The 14,570-nt window shown below is 44.3% G+C and overlaps 1 protein-coding gene, 1 long non-coding RNA gene and 1 pseudogene across 2 annotated transcripts in view; 2 read left to right on the top strand and 1 right to left on the bottom strand.

Annotated features, from left to right (window-relative positions):
• Positions 1 to 879: 879 nt before the first annotated feature.
• LOC121823915 (uncharacterized) lies at positions 880 to 3,568 on the bottom strand. The gene is made up of 2 exons (XR_006065554.2): positions 3,415 to 3,568; positions 880 to 2,959 (listed from the first exon to the last, which is right to left on the bottom strand). It is a non-coding gene; the product is annotated as an uncharacterized LOC121823915 (long non-coding RNA).
• Positions 3,569 to 3,676: 108 nt separating this feature from the next.
• Marchf3 (membrane associated ring-CH-type finger 3) overlaps positions 3,677 to 14,570 on the top strand; it is a 145,481-nt gene continuing 134,587 nt past the window's right edge. Inside the window, exon 1 of the mRNA XM_006983030.4 lies at positions 3,677 to 3,885. The gene's annotated coding sequence lies outside the window, so the exon portion shown is untranslated. The remainder of the gene's footprint in view (positions 3,886 to 14,570) is intronic.
• On the top strand, positions 11,726 to 14,252 carry LOC143269591 (small ribosomal subunit protein uS3 pseudogene; annotated as a pseudogene).

The raw sequence follows: 14,570 nt of genomic DNA, 5'->3' as shown, positions 1-14,570 counted from the left end.
ACCCTTTCCCTCCCCGAGTGGCTTTGGTCATTTTTTTTTTAAAGCACAGCAATAGAAAACTTAACAAAAATACATCCATTCTTTTTCTTTTTTTATTTATTCTATGTGTCTTTCAAATCATGTATCTGATCCCATTCATCCATTCATTCCCCATCCCTTCATATCCACCCTCCACTCCTGCAACCCCCCACAAATAAAACAAAATTCAAGAGAAAAAGGAAGAAAATAAAATGAAAAAAATTTAAAAAGGGAAAAATTAATAATCTCATCATGGAAGCCGCAGTGCGACCAAGTCACGCCATATGCCCCTTTGTCCATACATTTTTACTTGTAAGTGTTCACTGTAAAGAGTCATTGGTCTGGTTCAAGGCCCCTGCTCTCCACTTCATGATCAATGCTGGGCCCCCACTGGGACTCTTCCTGGACATCCCCCTGCTGCCCTGTGTAATGGAAATCCTGTGGGTCAGGTCCCTTCTAGTGCTCCAGCAGATCATAGATAGGGTGGATGTTGAGGCAGGCCAAGTCATAACCCTGGGTTTGGGCCTGGGCAGCTGTAGGGTTGGTCTGCTAGATGGGAAATGGGGACAGCTCTCCCATGGTCACAATTTCGGGGTTGGCTCACCCACACCTGGACTAACAGTGTTAGCTCTATTGTGCTGCTCTGGCAAGGTGCAGGGCCTGCTCTCCCAAGTGTTGCAGCTGGTGGGGATCAGGGATGGCTCTCCCACTCTTATGACCACAGGTCTCGCTCTCACACCTACCTCAGGCATTGATGGGGGGGCGGATAACATCCATTCTTAAAAAGAAATTGAGATGTGTAATTAATCTAAGAACCATAGATGGATATATCTATAGATGAAAGAAATGGAAATCTAAACATTAGTTATATACTTTTTATTTACTTTTATTTCCCCCTCAGTAGCTAATATAAATGTCACTTTACATGGAGTCTTCAGCCCAGTGGTTGATTCCTACTACCAAGATGATATAAACTTTTTCTAGTGCTCTCCATCAAACCCAGGGCCTCACCCATATATCACAAGTGCTTCACCAGCTCTGCTAACATGGTTTTTAATTTCCCTAATATTACATTCATTTGGATGTGTGTATATGTGCATGTGCATGCCAGTGCCATGATGCACATGTGGAGGTCAGAGGTCAATTTGAGGGGAATAAGTTCTCTTCCCCTAAGTGGGTCCCAGGGATAGAACTCAGGTATTCAGGCTTGGTAGCAAGTGTCCTTGACTGTCTGAGCCATCCTATCAGCCCAAAGATGGCTTTTAAAATAAAAATTAGCACCTGTGAAAAGCCCGCACAGGGCGTGATCATGATGAGCACTGATAGCCAACTTGTCTAGTTACAAGTGTGAATGGACAAAGTCCAAAGACATGCATTTCTTCCATGGGAACTTCCTGTTATCCCAGTCAAAGATGATGTTTCATGACAGCCTTCAGTGGAGGGGCATCTAGAGTCATGAAAGCAAACTGAAGACCACAGTTTTAAAGGGAGATCAGAGTGCTCCTGCTCACTGTAGTTGGTTTCCAGCCCACGGCACTACAGAGAGGTGGTAAAAACCCTTCCCGAGGCGGAGCCCACTGGAAGTTAGAACTTCTCGGGGGCACTTCTACCCATCTCCCTTCCCTGCCCATCCCCCTAATCTTGGTCACCACCGAAGTGCTGTGGCCTTGTTCTACCTACTGCTCCCACCATGAGGCACCACGCTGCCACAGGCCCAAAGAGGTCAAGAGACCATGAACTTGGGCGTCTGTGACTGTAAGGCAATACAAACCCTTCCTCCTTATACAACACACTTTCTCGGGTATCTTGTCACAGTGATGAAATCTGACCGACACACTACTAGAACTGGGGAGTGGTCTTCTGGAACGTTTCTCTGATATCCCCAGACCTGTCCTCCCCCCAATCCCACTCCATCCCAACATGAGCAGAGATTCATATATTCTGTTCATCTTCTCTACCTCTAACTTTTTGTAGGCAAAGGCCATTCTCCTTAGTCACTCTGCAAACTGCTCAGTGCCTGCTGGAATTCAAGTCTTCCTCACCTGTACCAGTCTTTCGGTTCAGGCTCGGCATCACTAATTTTTTTTACAGCCTGTTAAAGACTATTCACAGGTCCTATTTTTCTCCTTCTGACAACCTGCCTATGGACCTCAACTTATGCCAGAGCTCACCTAAGAGTTGCAGCCTTGCCTCCTTGTTAGTTGAAAGCCCACCCTTTTCTCTGGTGACTTCATCAGAACCTTCTCAAGCCATTGAAATGACACCCGTACCAAACCACTACATAGACCCTTTAGGATTTCTCAGAACTGCGACAGTGATCTCATGTGCCTGGATTGCAAGCAAAAGTATGGAGGTGGGGTGCGGTGTGTGTGTGTGCGGGCGCGTGATTGGTATAGAACACCAAGAAGTTTGGCTTCTTTCCTGTACTGTTGTGCATTCCTATTCACACGAGTTGGGTGCATAGGTACAGGTTTAGGTACAGATAAGCTCTACCCACACCAGAAGACAGTCTAGAACATGCTCAGATTCTAAGTCTTCGTTAGACAGCAATACTCAAGTATCCGCTTTTGACTGTACATTCCCTTCAACCTCCAGTCCTGTGTGTGTGTGTGTGTGTGTGTGTGTGTGTGTGTGTGTGTGTGTGTGTGTGTGCAAGCAAGCAAGCGCTCGTGCATGCGTGTACAGTCTTAAAACCTGGCCGAAAAGACCATTCTGGCAAGACTGCAGCAGTGAAAATAAACTGACAATGACCTAAAGGCTACCAGTGCACTTTCAACTATGAGCTGCTTCCTGTCTTCATCCTAATCAAGGATTTCCGAAGGGGAAAAGAAGGGAATGCGGAGTCCGACGGGTGCAGCTTGCTCTGCGGTTTTCTGTCCAAGAAGATGGATGATTCTGGCCTCTCGATATTCCTGGAGGAGCAGGCAGACAGCAGCAGAACCTACCGTGGAGGATGGGAAGTGCGCCGGGGCCGCCTTAGGGCGTGAGAAGAAATCGGGCTTTGGCTAAGGGTCCCTAGCGGGGTGGAGGGAAAGGGAGAGGAGAGTCTTGCTTTGTACTTTCCCGGAGGTTGGCTGGGCCAGAGTTTTTGCTTCGGAGCTTAGAGCCGTTTCCAGGAGCCTTGGACCTGGTGGGACTCACGCTCTGTGGGTACTCAGAGTCCTCGGACGGCTGGGGCGTCTTGGGGGCCAAGTCCCGCGCCTCGGGACCGCTCTGGGAGCTCCTGGCGTCGGTCAGCAAGGACCTTCCCCGGCCGCAGCCTCCTTCCCGGAGCGTTCGGGTCCCATCTCATCGGGCCACGCTGGAGCCGGCAGCAGCCACCACCACACCACACCACACCACCACCTCCACCTCCACCTCCACCACCACCACCGCACTTCACAACTGCCAACTTACGGGTCGCCAGAGCGTCTCCCGGCCAACGCTCGGCCGTAAGCGATTGGACAGTGACCGGGGGGCGGGACCACACGGTAGGCACCTCCCACGGCCTCCAAGAGTCCTGGTTCCCTGACGATTGGAGATGGACTACGCCAGTCAAAAGCTAGTGGACGCCCCGCCTCGCGGGGAGGTGGGGGGGGGGCTGGCCCGCGGAAGACCCCGCCCCCGCGACCCCGCCCCCCCAGGAGCCTAGTCAGCGCAGCGCGGCGTTCCGCCTCATTCGCTGAGCGGGTCCGTGAATTGTCAGCGCGCTCCGAGGCGACTGCTGAGCCGGGGCGGCCGCCGGGCTTGCGGCGATCCCCGTCAGGTGCCTCCTAGATCCGATGAGCCCAGGTCTCGCGGGGCGCGAGCAGCAGGCGGTTCGGGGCAACTTGGGACTGAGGATCTGCAGCAGGGGCGTGGATTTGGCGTCTGGACTGGGCCAGGAGGGTGAGTGGCCGCGCCGTGCAAGCGGCTTCCCCGGCGCCGCTTTGCCAGCGAGCCCGGGACCGCGTCGGTGCTAGTGGGTGGGAGCGTGGCGGCTGTGGGAGGGCAGGGCAAGGCAGGGGACACTTACTCGCTGCCGGCGTCCCGGCTCCCGAACTTCTGGTGTTCAAAGCATCCCAACTCGGCCCGGGACGCGGCTGTGCGTCGGCGGCGGCACCGACTTGGCGTTGGTGGTTGCCACCCTCAGGTCCGGGGCGCGCCCCTGCCCCTCTGCGGCGGCGACACGGCGCTGCTCGGGGACGCCTCGGTGCGCGCACAGCAGTTCCTAGATGGCTGCGACTGGTTTCTCAACATTAACCGGCGCCTGAGCCGGCGTGCGCAGCGAGCGCCGGTCGCGTTCCGAGTGAGAATTGGAGGGACCCTCCGGGGACCTTAGCAGGCCCCTTCCGTACTCTGCAGATCCGAGGAAACTGACAGCGCTACTGAACGTTAAAGTTCGGGAAGTAATTGCCTCCTGTCAGCCCTTGAATCTGCGCCCCTCTTCCTGGGGGTGCTCAGACCTCCACATCCACTACAAGATCCGTCTGAGGAACTTGGTTAGGACCAGCAGGGAGCCTAGAGGCTAACGCCAGGCTGAGAGTCCGCCAGCCTGGTTTGGTGGTGTTTGTTTAAACACCTGTGTGTTTAAGTGATGAAGTTGTGGCAAGAACTGACAACAGAGGATTCAAGGTTAAACCTGACGCCTCGTTTGTGATTAATCCTGGGTTTTATATATATACATATATATATATGTGTGTATATGTATATTTTTCCTTGCTTCTCTTGTACTAAAAGCTGCTTGATTTTCTGAGTGCAGTTGCATAGAGCTTATATAGCTTATGGACTATATAGAATTCAGTGCAATATTGTCTTGTCATCCTTATTTTATATGAATGAGAGCTTATTAAGAGTACTACAGAGAGTTGGATCAGGAGTTGGGAACAGTTCGATATTTTAAAATATATAAAACGTTGATTTATATAATAGTTGTGAGTGTATAATATACATCTACTTGAGCGTCTGTATATATATGCAGGATTGATAGGGGAATGAGGTAGAACTTGAACTTCCGCTGGATTTACAGGGATGAACCCTCTTAGCTATGAAGTATGTGACCGTGTATGTGTAAGCATGTCTGCATCTGTCTGGTCTGTCTGGGTCAGTGTATGTCCGTGAACTTTACGAGCTCTCAGTTCAATACCACTCAGTGCAGATTGCACGTTCCTGTTTTACAGCCCAGCAGCCGCCAGCCAGCCCATCTGTTAAAACATAGCATGTACACTTCAGCCAGAGCACTGGGGTGGACCGTGGGTAGGGGGCAACCCTTAGCAAAACAGCATGCTACAAACAAAGCCTTCCTCTTGACTTCTATTTTCATCCATTATTTGGCCTGACCTTGCAGTTTTATTGAGGGAGAAGAGGGGATGCTGTCTCTAGAAAGGGGAGACTGTGTTTTCTGATATGGTTGTAGCCATAATTTGAGGAGGGGGAATCACAAGGGAAAAAAATTCCCCTGAGAAGAATTGTGGTTGTCATGTCGCCGCCAGCTAGGCTGGTTTACAGCCTTGCAGTAACACGTATATCACAAACTGTTTTCTTTTGCTTCAGAGAATGCACTAAAAATAAATTGTTTTGAACACACACACACACACACACACACATGCTCACACACTTTAATAGAAGTAAATAGAACTTTATTGCCAAGGCTGAAGTCAAGATTGCCTTGGTAATTCCAATGAAGCATGCCTTTAGGAATTTATACCCGGGAAATAAGTTTATATTTGGCCTAATCACTAGTAACAATGGGTGCACAATTTGTAGTTTAAAAATAATAAAAGGCTTTATCATAAAATTTCTGATGACTAAAAAGGTATGGGAGGAGTATTATTACAACAGCTTATTAAGTTCCTGCAGGCAAGTGACTGATACTTTTAAAAGCTATAAATTCCTTTAATAGTATAGTTACTTTTAATGACAATAAAGACAATACTTTCAAGAAGCATAGTTGATTTTTTTCACAATAATTTTATGTTGTTAATTACATTTTAATAGTGGCATTCATTATAAACTGAAGTGGTTTTAAGAACTCATCACAGAAGTATTTTCATTTTTTATGGTACATAAACATTTGGGAGAAAATATGCAAATCCCTAATATATATGTCTAAATTTGTGAAGGGCTGTACAGATCCTCCTGGTTTCACAGGAATCATCCAAATGAACTGAGTGGCGTCTTGTAAATTCAGTTCTTGTCCGGGAATTCAGTTCTGGGGCAGCCCAAGGTAGCTTAGGAATCTGCATTTCCAAGCACTCAAGACAAGTTCTGGTACAAGGGACCTCTTGAACATATTTCAAGGAAATACTGGAATGGTGTTTATGATATAAAATAACATGGACTTAACAATTGATTATCCAGAAATTTGGCATTTACTGGCCTTTGAAATTGATAGGGTTTTGAATTTTGTTTGTTTTTGGTTTTTTGAGACAGGGTTTCTCTGTGTAGTTTTGGTGCCTGTCCTGGATCTTGCTCTGTAGACCAGGCTGGCCTCGAACTCACAGAGATCCTCCTGGCTCTGCCTCTCTAGTGCTGGGACTAAAGGCATGTGCCACCACCACCTGGCTGAAATTGATAGTTTATTAACTCTCACCTCAACTATGGGCCTCCTTTGTCCTGGGCCTGTAATCTTCAGTCATTTCTATTCTGAATTGGCCCCAATTTTAAGGAAGTCTTCCTCAGCCTTGCTTCCTGCTTCTGTACCAGTGATTCTGGGGTGTTCTGGAATGATTTGGCCAGTTCTAATACACATTATTGATCATTTCTCCTGGAGGATGAAAAGGTAGGCCTTTTTTATCTCTTGATGATAAGACAGAAGCATGCACACAGTCAGGGATGGTACAAACTTAACCTGAGTGTTTCCTTGGGAAAACTGTAACTACTTGATTGACCAGCCATGAGCTTACCCACCATGATACTCACATTCTGAAAGTTGCCTAAGATACAATTTAAGCTGTCCCATGAATTGGGTAAAATTTCTCAGCAGCACAGAGAGTGGTTGAACATTGATTGGTGCTTACTTACTGTGTTCTTACTGAAATCAGCATTAGTTTTTATTTATAAATTATTACCAATTAGTTTTTTTTATTTACCTTCTGATCCTGGCATATGTGTTCTGTGCTCTGTTCTTCTATTTCATACTGATAAAATTCTCCACATTTGACGATTAGGTAAGATTTGAAAGAGAAGGGATCTATATTAGAAGTTGCTCTCTCTACCATTCAAGTTTAAAAAGAAAAAAAAACTTCTCAGAGGTCAGAAATGTTGAGAATATTTACTTCCTTGATGGCAAAAGGATCTAGAAAGGTTGAGACACTGAACTTATATAGTTCCAGATCACTGGATCATCACAGAGACCTTTACAGAGCAATTTCTGTTGAGGGGACTACTTGGCATTTGATAGGTCACTTAACAATCTTTGGAGGACAATGATTTTTTTCCCCACTTAGTTCCAGATGAACAAACAGCAGCCACAAAAGGATGATACTTGGATTCTGTCTTTCATGTTTAAACATAATACCAATGACTGAGATGTTGGCCTTATACTGTAAACTGCCTTTGTTTGTGATAATGCTTTTTCATTTTTTTTTTAAACCACTGTCTTTCCATTTTTCCTTTTATTGGATTTGACTTTGCAAGTTTTCCTTATAAAGTTAGTCAGCATACATGATAATTGTTTGGGTAACCCTGAGCTTAATCAGACAACCTTGACTTGGAAGAGGCTAATAGTTTGCTAAAGGTCACAGAGCACAATTGGGAACAAAGCCTACGTCTTTGGACCTGCACTTAGCCTGGCAGTGTTTCTGTCTGTCGTCATCTTACACTAATACTACTGTTTTGACACTAACAGAATTGCTGCTTACCTGTCCCAGCTCCTGCATGAGTTGCCGGATTTAGAGTATCTGTAAAACCTGAGGTAGACCACACCCCGAGACATACAGCAGCATCGACTTCTGTCCACTTCAGACAGACAGGCAGACAGAAAGACAGAAAGGAAGGAAGGAAGGAAGAAGAAGAAGGAAATAGAAAGCAAACAACTCCAGTAGATGCTGCCTTTCTTGAAACTGGGCCATAGGTCATTGCACGCTCCTATGCAACAATTCTTTTTTTTTTCACCATGGCATACTTTTGGTATCTAACTTTCATTTGATAAATTCTTTTCAAGCGTTTGACCCTTTTCTTCTTTACCCTTATTCCCATAGTGAAATCACTTAAAAGAAAAAAAAAAGGTTCGCTCTTCAAGTCAATCTGCTCTCTTAACCTCTCCTAATATATAAATTTTAACTGTTCTCCCAAAATACTCCTTTGCATCCCTCCGTTTGCCAGTCTAGTAGTATATTCTGGCAGAAAGTAGTTATTGAGCTAGAGAAGTTTTAATGTGGCTTTAGATGCGTGGATTTAACAATAAGGGAAAAGAAAAATGGTGGGGCATGATATGGAATACTATTGATATGTGTGTCATACTCAGTATCCCCGGCTCACGGTGTCGGTGTTCTGTTTAAGGTCCAGATGAACGGAGTGACAGATACGCTCATCTGTGTGCTCACAGACACTGCTAATACAAGCTGAAAACATGACTGCAGACAGCAGGGCCTGGGTTACACAAGAAAAACAAATGCTTAGCTCTGAAAAAAAGTAGTAGGCTAAGAGGGAAGGGTCAGGGGTGGGGGTGGGGTGGGGAGTGTGTGGGAAAGAAATACCTCCAGTGAAACGCCAGACAGAGTGGTAAGAAATTTATAGAAGTGTGGATGGTTTGGGGTTTCTTGCGGACATTGATTCTGGGTTTTGTTTTTTTTTTTTTATTGTCTTTACAACCCACTCACCCTGCTTGCTTTTAATAATTTATTATAGCAGCAGGCCTTCCCCTGGTTTCTTTTTTATAACTTTTTTCCTTCTCATCTCAAGGTCTAATCAGAGTCATATAAACTAGTGTGGCTGGTCTCAAGTACTCAGGAATATCCATGATCAATATCACTACATCATAAACCCCTGGCTGTTCCGTTCTGTTTTGCAGTGTTTCCTCCCCTGTTAGGTTCACTTGGTATCTATGCTTTAAACAATGTTTTATTAATCTTTGCACAATGAGACGTCTGATCTTATTCTTCTTGGCTGAAAATATCTTTCGAGTAATCTATCATCAGACCACCATTGATCTAATGATGTATTTATTGCTCACTATTGCAGCCCTGGCAAGAAACCCAGTATGGCTCTAAAAATTTGATTAAAAAGAAATCAAGTTTTTGCAAGGCGTAGCCATCCAATTATGTTAGGACCTGCCAAGTATATTTTATGCTAAAACACACACATATTTCAAGTGAGCAAAATGTGCTTTTTTTAAAGGTTCCTCAAACTTTTTGCTATGAAATAAATAGAGCAAGAAGATGCCACATAATTGGAAAAATTATGAGTGTATATCCCAAGATTTTTCTTTTGAGATAAGGCCTCACTGTGAAGCCCTGACTGGACTGGAATGCTCTGTATAGACCAGGCTGGCCTCAAACTCACAGAGATCTACCTGCCTCTGCCTCCTGAATCTGAGGAGTGTAGGCATGCTTCACCAGGTCTGGTTCCAAGACTCAAATTTTTTTATCTTATTTTATGTGTATGAGTGTTCTGCCTGCATGTATATGCGTGCACTACATGAATGCCTGGTGTCCACTGAGGCCAGAAGAAGACAGATTCCATGGAACTGGAAGTACAGACAGTTGTGAGCCACCATTTGGTTGTTGGGAATTAATCTGGATCCTCTACAAGAGCAACAAGTGCTCATAACCACTGATACATATCTCCAGCCCCCAAGATACAATATTTTTTAAAGATTATGTCCTTGTATTCTAATACTGATAGATTTATCTTTATAGTTGACAGTAAACACAAAAAGTAGCTCCCAGCCTAGAAATCAAAATAAGCTAAACTTAATTAACAAATACTAATTGAGTACCTGTCATAGGCAGACATTATTTTTTAAAAAGAATTGCAGTTGGATATTAGCTCTTGTCTGCTTAGCTAGTTCAAAATTCATTTCAAGTGTTAACACTTTGGGGAAACTTTTCTGTCCTGTTGGAGCCCACCTAGGTTGCCTAGTGGCTTTACCAGCTGGACTGCATAAGAGGATGATTAGACCACGGGCCCGAGTGCCAGGTGTTTGGAAGGGTCTACACTTGGCTGTCTCTAACAGGGGGAGGTCTTTTCCCCGACCCCTTGGCATTGTTAGAAAAAGCCCTTTGGAATAAAGTTCTGGGCCAGTGGACAAGGATCCAGGCCCACCCGAGGCTATCCTGTGTTTCTATATGTTTCTCTCATTTTTATTTCTATCTAAGTCTCTTATCCCTCTCTCCTCAAGAGTCCTGGGGTAAATAAATGTGGGAGCTGCTCTCCCACACTGTCCATGCCCCTATTTGAGCTAATGATCTCATCTTATCATCTTCTGCATTCTCCTCTCCAGTCTGGAAGCCTCTTAAAGGCAGGGGCCTATTTTTCATCTTATAATATCTCAAGAAAGCTTTGTTAGAAATAGTAGCTAGATGCATTAGATGTTACAAAGGACTACAAATGGGTGCTCTTGAGGCTCCAAAGGATATGCATAAAAACATCCATCTAAAGTACAAGTGTAGCAGTAACTGAATGGTGGGACCAGTGTTGGCACTTCATAGAACGCTCATCCATTTCTGCTCCATCTTCAATGTCCCTTTGCTTCATTTCTGCCTTGCCTCCTTCTCTTACTGTCCGCTTGTGTGAATGTCTCCGTTCTCTCCCTCTCCAGGCCATCTCCCATGACCCTTCTTGTTCACATACCCTGTGTTACTTGAAAGGCAGCTCCTATTTGCCACTTGGGGTTGCCTCGCTCATGTCTTCCGAAGCCACTGGTGGCTCGGTTCCTTTCACTGTCCAGTGTAAATGACCAGGTAGCATCGGTGGGATCAAGATCCTGGTGAGCTGAGAGGCTGCTGCTATCCGCATTCCCTGTGATGGGGAAGCTTTTAAAAATAATAATTGACGTATATTTTTAGTTTAGAGACTAAGATTTATAGTAGTTTTCATTTGTGGATTCCCTTTCCTTGAGGAAGCACCCTCAACATAGTCCTGACGGTTTAGTGGTTTAGGTAAAGTGAATGCAAGGAGTTGCATTACTGAAGTCATAGGTAGACCATGCATTCAAGTAGCTTATCGTTCAACTGAATGAAGCATATTCATTTTCATTTCATATTTCATGTCTGAAATCAAGTCATTAATATAGCTCTTTCCTGTTAGATCTCATGGGACCTTAGAGGATTCAGGAAATCACGGACCAGGATTATCTGTCTTATCTGAGAGATTGAGTCTCACTTAATATGTGTGCTTTCTTCTTGTATCTGCCAAGAAGACATTAGAAAGTCGAACAGTTTAAATCCAAAGGAATTTAAATATTCAAGGCCACTGAGATGAGCTCAGACACTGGGTTTGGACCTTATAAACCAGGAATATTTCTCCCTGCACACACGCAGGAGGGCCTACATTTTAACCTTTGTATCTAGATGCCTGGAAGACTTGAGGGACCTCCAGGTAAAGTGCAGAGGCCAACATCTGTGGTACACTTAAGTTCACCTTCTTCCTTGCAACAGATAAGCATCCTCCCATTGGTATTTTGCTTTATAGTTTCTCATATCCTGTATCTTAGGTAGGAAATGTCTTCCTCTCCTTGAAGTTGTGAGGGGATATAGTGGTGGTGGGGTGGGTATAGTGGCGGTCGGGGTATGTAGTGGTGGGGATGTAATGGTAGTGGGGGTCTGGGAGGGGTTGGAAGGGGCAGTAGGGTGAAGATGATCAAAATACATTGTATACATACATGAAGTTCTTGAAGATTACATTTAAAGTATTATGTATTTTTTAAAGAAGCTTATTCTTACAATTTTGTATATGCCTCATAAACAAGATGTTCTTGGTTAGAACTGTTATCCCTTAAGCTTTTAGCCACCCCTAACTTCAACCTTTCTCCATAATTCAGTCCCCACTCTCTCGTATTTTTTTTCCTGTGTATTATTTTCTGCTATTTTCAGGTAAAACTCTTACTTGATAAAAGCTCTTTCACAGTTAATGTTACCATTCATCTCTTCCCTGTGAGTAACTGCAATTATGACCATTCTCAAAGGACTTTCTGTGAGCATTCCATGCATTTTTCTGACGGGATATTAGATGTTCTGAGAACCTTATACAGCACAAGAGTAATTAGCTTCGCATAACCTCAGTTTTCACCATTCTTACCCATGCTGATGACATTCCCCTTTATCTATTGGCCTTTTTTTTCATTTCTCCTAAAAAAATATTGACAGTAACTTTCAATTTTCTTCATTTGTCTTACTTCATTTTTCTTTTTGATGTTTCAGTTTGCTCTCCCAGATCTGCCTAATTAGCTTGTATTGTTTCTAACCCATTCATCTGTTTTTCTACAGCTTTCCTGCCCTGGTCACATCTATACATTTAGATATCATTCACACATTGAATGAGTTTCTACCCGTGCTGCACATTAGTAATGAAGACATTAAGTGGGATTCTGATAGTGCCTCTTTCACGAGCTGAGGCATCATTTAGTATTCCAGTCTTAATTGTGGTCTCTTAGCCAATTTTTACCCATTATAATGCTTACCCCATTTTCCAAGTAGTGTTTCTTAAATACTGTATGAAATTATAAAAAATCTGTATTCATTACATTTATGCTTGCCATTATGTTCTAAATTTATAATTCTATCATTTTCTTAGAGGAAAGTACATATTAGACTGAAATGGTTAATTTGGTTTCAAGCCATTCTGACTTTGGCACATTATGAATCATTAGACATTGTGCCATCTCTTAAGGTATCCCCAGTCCCTGTCATCAGCTCCCCCACACAGTAGCCCTGTTCCAGCTCCTCTGGTGTATGGTTTATTTTTCAAAATGAGTATATTCCCCCCCACACACCCCCCACACACTATTTATTTCACTTAAGAAGAAGAAGAAGAAACAAGAAGGTTGGATGATTTATAAGCAACTAAAATATATTGCTCACAGAGCTGGGGGACTCCAAGAGCAAGTGCTAGCATCTTTGGTATCTGGTGTTGGCCTGCTTCCTCGCAGATGGGGCCTTTTCACTATAATCTCATATGGCAGATGGATCTTGGTGAGAAGGGTCATTGGATCAGAGAGTTGATTGCAGTAGTCGGGAAGAGGTTTGGCTTCCCTGAGAGTAGTGTAGAGCTTTATGCAGAAAAGGTGATCATGAGAGGTCTGTGTGCTATTGCTCAGGCAGTCTCTATGTTACAAACTCTTAGGAGAGCTTGCTGCACAAAGGGCCCACTGTGGTGTGCTATGGTTCATTAAGGAGAGTGGGGACAAGGGCTGCAAGGTTGTGTGTCCATGAAGTTTGTGGATGGGGTGATGATCCACAGTGGAGACCCTGTTAACTACTATGTTGACACTGCCATGTACCATGCTCTTCCCAGACAGGGTGGACTGGGCATCAAAGTAAAGACCATGCTGCCCTGGGACCTAAGAAACCTCTTCCTGACCACATGAGATTGTGGAACCAAAATATGAAACCCTGCCCACCACCCCCATCTCAGAACAGAAGGGTGGGAAGCCAGAGCCACCTGTCATGCCCCAGCCAGTGCCTACAGCATAACAGGGTCCTGACACCTGCTTTTCCTTGGTCTCCTATAAAGACATTCAATAAAATCTTACACAAGGGGAAAAAATTAGCAAACTTTCAGATATCTTCCTTTTCAGGTAAATCTGCCTTGTAACTTGAAATCCTAATCTTCTCTGGAGTATGTTTTTTTCCAAGTTAGTCCTCTGTTCTACGTAGAAGATGAAACAGATTTTGCTCCTTAACATCTGGCCTATGCCTGGGATCTGTGATATCCTTGTATGATTGCTGTTGAAAATCTTGTAATTGGATAAAGGCTTAGTTGGCAACTTTAGGGAACAAAGATCCATGAAAACTATACTTTGTTTATGTCTCAGGAGAACAAATATCCCAGACAGGTAGGAGGAAAAGAAAGTAAAAAAATCTAAAACAGGTAGGGAAAGCCAGTGAGAGAGAGCATTTGGTACTGGTTACCCATGTGTTTGCCTGTATGATGTCTCAGTCATGTCGAGGAAAATGCTGTATTACCCTATGTTCCAAGATTCTTAAACCTCACTGAACTAGAGTTAGTAAGAGCCCTGCTTCTAGCTCTGGACCATCTCAGAGAAAGAGAAATGGGTAGGGTCTTTTTTCCCTAGGAGATCTTCTGCATCCAATTCCAATTGATACCCATGTAAAGGAATGTAAATCTTGAGTAAAAACTAGGGCACAGAACAAGAGTGGCGGATTAAGTGATGCAGTGGCATTCTCCAGGTAGCTCCCTCTCATCTTCCCCTGCTCTTGATGTCATGGACCATTTCATTCTAAGACTAGTTTCCTCTGTATCTGTGACTTGGTTGTAGCAGTTCAGATGTCACTTGCAAACATGACAACATCTAGAGCACAGGAAAATGGAACCACCACCATCATTTCTAAGTTTCCTTCTGAAGATTATGAGACCATTCCTTAGATGACTTCCAGAGGGGTCCTCACACGCTGATCAAAGTGGCTCACATG

This window comes from Peromyscus maniculatus, chromosome 19, assembly GCF_049852395.1.
Source record: "Peromyscus maniculatus bairdii isolate BWxNUB_F1_BW_parent chromosome 19, HU_Pman_BW_mat_3.1, whole genome shotgun sequence".
In the NCBI taxonomy this organism is placed as follows: domain Eukaryota; kingdom Metazoa; phylum Chordata; class Mammalia; order Rodentia; family Cricetidae; genus Peromyscus; species Peromyscus maniculatus.
This window is presented reverse-complemented; position numbering and strand designations above follow the sequence as displayed.